Genomic DNA, 4,653 nt, shown 5'->3' with positions numbered 1-4,653 from the left:
GGAACAGACGTATCCATGGCGTCAGCGGCGGCCGGTACAGGGGGGGCGGCCGCGAGTGGCACACGTGTGGGGGGGGCGGAACCTAAACTCGTCGCGGCAACAGAGGCAAAACTAGGCCCACCTAAAATATCCTCACGTGGCAACTGAACAGGCGGCCTGCGTTTAGGGCAGTTTTGTCGGTAATGACCGACAGCACCACAAAAAGAACACGTCTGAGGTTGACCACTATATGTTATGAAAGCACGATGACCGTTAACTAGCAAGAAGGACGGAATATGTTGACGTACGACCATCTTCACACTCCTCACGCCATTTTCAACTTGAAAAACATAGGCGGAGGACCACTTCTCTTTAGTAACAGATAGCACGGTCCCGTACGGCCGCAAATGACGAGATATTGTGTCATTCCGGATTTCAAAAGGCAAGTTAAACACACGAACATTTCGAAGGCCAAACCCGCCATGAGAAACAGTCACGTTACTAATGCGACCGTCTAGATGTCGAAATTTACGGACGCCATCATTAACATTGACAACAGTATCACACAAATCGGGAGTTTTCAACTTCAAAAACACGGAATTGATAAAAGTGTCAAACTGAACACCAAGAACGTCATCGGTCGACAAACACAATTCCTCAAAAAAATGGTTCAAATGGCTCTGAGCACTATGGGACTCAACTGCTGAGGTCATTAGTCCCCTAGAACTTAGAACTAGTTAAACCTAACTAACCTAAGGACATCACAAACATCCATGCCCGAGGCAGGATTCGAACCTGCGACCGTAGCGGCCTTGCGGTTCCAGACTGCAGCGCCTTTAACCGCACGGCCACTTCGGCCGGCACAATTCCTCAAGTATCCAACGATGAATTTCGAAAGCTGACGGTTTACCGACGGAACTATCGAATTCACATTGCACGTTATTTTGTCGCTCTTCACTAGCATCATAGAAACTTTCCATTACTTACGGACTTGATGAAATGTAGCCGCGAGGCAGAAGACAGACGACACACGAGGCGCCGCCGACCAAGTCGCACACGGAAGTACTGCTCGCTCGGCACCGAGGTGTTCCCAGACGGTCACCCATCCAAGTACTAACCGGGCCCGATGTTGCTTAACTTCGGTGATCGGACGAGAACCGGTGTATTCAACATGGTATGCCCGTTGGCGTCCTTATACTATAGCCGCGCCACAGAAGAAGCATTCGCCTCTTCTCCCAACACACGCAATCGCCGCTTTCCGTGGCACATTTGACGCAAAGCAAGTAGTCGAGACACGCGACACAGCTGCTCGATGCACCGCCTGTCATCCGTTTGGTGCGTGCGGCCTCCGACACTCGCGGGCGACGCATCTTTAGGGCGTGTGCGCGGACGGGCGGCGGGGGGACTGCGCGGGCTGTGGCAGTGTCCTGCTGGACCGACGGAAGCTTTCTCACCTGCCAGACACGCGCCGCGCTTCCAGATACTTGCGTAATTTGCGCGGTGCATTTTCGCCTGTCCCCCCTTCCGTCCCGACTTTGCTCGACTGCCGCTCGGGTCGCGGTCCATATGACAGCACAAGCACGAGAAACATCTGCGAGACCCCGTGGGCGGCCGTTTCGCAGCTAGTAGAGCAGCACTGTGCCTGGGAAAGGTGCGGAAACTAGGATAGAAGACACAGGCGCTTCGCCAAAGCATCCATCTCTTCTAGCGGCGAAAGATAGATTTTTGTTTACAAATTTGCACTTGTACACCGCTACAAAAGAATAAGCCCTGACGTATTTCAGAACGTTTCTGTCCTTTCGTACTGTTTTGTTACTTACAGAGACACTTTGGAAACCTTCTTCAAACTCTCTTCTTCAAACTGAGTTCCTTAATATCGTATCTTATGTTTAATACAACAGTTTTAAATCATTGTGGAAACATCTTTGTGACATCGGAAAGGTAGCATGAAAAGAGGGCTGGCAGGGGCAGCGACAAAAAGCACAAAATGAAGTCAGCCAGAGCTCCCAGGCTGTCACCCATCTGAGTACTAACGTCGTTGCTTATCTTCGGTGATGGGTCCCGAACAGTTGTGTGTGTGTGTGTATTTTTTTTAATTGATTTATTTTGTTAGTTTTTGGAATTTAGTACTGCTACAAAACAGTAGGCTCTGAGTCATTTCAAGTACACACGTGTCGACTCGTTGTGTTTCGTTACTTTCAAGGAGTTCCTAGCACTCTTCCTTCGCGCATTCTTGCTCAAACTGAGTTCATTACTGTAATTTCGTATCTTACGTTTAATACAGTAGTTTAAAAAATGCCTGTGGAACCACCTTTGTCACACCTGAACGTCAGTATGAAAAGAAGCGTGGCAGGTGTAGCGACGTAAAAAGGAAAAAATGAGAGAGCCAACAGCACCCGGTGTTCCCAGGCGGTCACCCATCCAAGTACTAACCGGGCCCGATGTTGCCTAACTTCGGTGATCGAACGAGAACCGGTGTATTTTAATTTTGGTCATCGGTGGTGGTGGTGGTGGTGGTGGTGGTGGTGGTGGTGGTGGTTGGGACGTTTAAGGGTGACTAAACATCTAAGGTCATCAGTCCCCCATTCCACAAAACAGGCGAGACATCATGTCGCGGAGCAGATAAAACCCCAAGGGGAAGGAGACTCCCCCCCCCCCCCCCCCCCAGGCGCTAAACAACACAAATTAGGCAACAAACACTACAGAAAAGAAGAGTACAGACGAACACCAGACAGAAAGAAATAGATGAAAAGAAGATGGCCGGAGACTGGTGGACTGACCACGACAACAAAAAAGGGAAAGTCAACCATCCAACGACACACCAAAACAGCAACAAATATTGAGAGACGCGAGGACTAAAGACACAGAAAGGCAAAGGTGCAGGACCCCCCTAAATGGAACCATAAAAAGGACTACCACGAATAAAATGTAAAACATTGTCAGCCATGAAGGCATCGTCGCATAAAATCAAAGGCAAAGTGCCCGGGAGATTGAAAGACTGCCGGAGGGTGCGCAGTCAGGGACACTCCAATAAAATGTGGGCGACCGTCAGCCGGGACCCACACCGACACGGGGGGATCCTCCTGACGCAAAAGATGGCCGTGCGTCATATATGTATGGCCGATGCGGAGCCGACACAGGATGACAGAGTCCCTGCGAGAAGCTCGCAGGGAGGAGCGCCACACATCGATCGTGTCCTTGACAGCCCGTAGTTTATTCGGGGCTGTCATGCCTCGCCACTCAGCACACCACATCCCAAGCACCTTACGGCGCAACACCAGCTGCTGATCGCGAGCCGTGAGGCCGATTGCCAAAGCTGGGGCGTCGATCACCCCTTTGGCCAGCCTGTCGACACGTTCGTTCCCCGGGACGCCAACGTGACCTGGCGTCCAAATAAAGACCACCGAACGACCAGAGCGGGTAATGGCGGAAACAGACTCCTGAATAGAGGACACCAGAGGAGAAGAGGGATAGCAGCGGTCGATGGCCTGGAGGCTGCTCAGGGAGTCACTGCAGATGACGATGGACGTACCTGAGCAGGAACGCATATGCTCAAGAGCGCGCAATATGGCCACCAGCTCTGCAGTAAAAATACTGCAGCCAGCCGGCAAGGAGCGCTGTTCAACATGGGCAGCGTGAGCAAAAGCGTAGGCAGTGCGACCATCAACCAGGGAACCATCAGCGTAGACAGTCTCACAGCCCGAAAATGAGGCGAGGAGCGCAAGAAAACGGCGATGGAGGGCCACAGGCGGAACCGAGTCCTTGGGTCCCTGTGCCAAGTCCAGACGGACGGACGGACAGGGCAAACACCAGGGAGGCGTAGGTGCACGGACCCGGAAGGGAGGCAGAAGAGGGAATGCCCAGTTCCGACAGCAGGGACTGGATGTGGACAGCTATGGAAAGGCCAGACCTAGGTCGCCGTTCGGGCAGATGGAGGACCATGGCAGGGAAAAGCAGGCGACGATTGGGATGGCCTGGCGAGCAATGCACGTGGACAGCATAGTCGGCGAGCAGTCGATGGCGGCGAATCCGCAGCGGGGGAACCCCGACCTCCACCAGTAGACTATCCACGGGGCTCGTACGAAAAGCGCCAGTTGCAAGCCGAACTCCACAGTGGTGTATGGGGTCTAACAACATCAACACTGAGGGCGATGCAGACCCATAGGCCAGGCTCCCATAATCAAGCCTTGACTGCACAAGGGCTCTGTATAATTGCAACAGCGTGCAGCGATCCGCACCCCAAGATGTGTGGCTCAGGCAGCGGAGGGCGTTGAGGTGCCGCCAGCACTTTTGCTTCAGCTAAGTAATTTGAGGAACCCGTGTGAGCCGGGCATCTAACACGAGTCCTAAGAAGCGGCAAGTGTCCACCACTTCAAGCAGGTAAAGTTCAGGATGAGGGTGGACCGTCTGACGCCTGCAGAAGTGCATAACTCGAATCTTGGCTGCAGAGAACTGAAAACCATGAGTCAGAGCCCATGATGCTGCCTTGCGAACGGCGACTTGCAGCCTGCGTTCGGCGACTCCCGTAGTCGTGGAGCTAAATGAGATGCAGACGTCGTCGGCATACAAAGAAGGAGACACCGACGACCCCACGGCTGCAGCCAGACCATTAATGGCCACGAGAAATAAGGAGACGCTCAACACCGAGCCCTGCGGGACCCCATTTTCCTGTAT

At 52.8% G+C, this 4,653-nt stretch overlaps 1 pseudogene; it reads right to left on the bottom strand.

Moving 5' to 3' along the window:
* Positions 1 to 1,049: 1,049 nt before the first annotated feature.
* On the bottom strand, positions 1,050 to 1,167 carry LOC126482509 (5S ribosomal RNA; annotated as a pseudogene).
* Between the last annotated feature and the right edge of the window lie 3,486 nt (positions 1,168 to 4,653).

Source organism: Schistocerca serialis, chromosome 5, assembly GCF_023864345.2.
Source record: "Schistocerca serialis cubense isolate TAMUIC-IGC-003099 chromosome 5, iqSchSeri2.2, whole genome shotgun sequence".
In the NCBI taxonomy this organism is placed as follows: domain Eukaryota; kingdom Metazoa; phylum Arthropoda; class Insecta; order Orthoptera; family Acrididae; genus Schistocerca; species Schistocerca serialis.
Note: the sequence above shows the minus strand (reverse complement) of the source record. Positions and strands in the feature narration are given on the sequence as shown.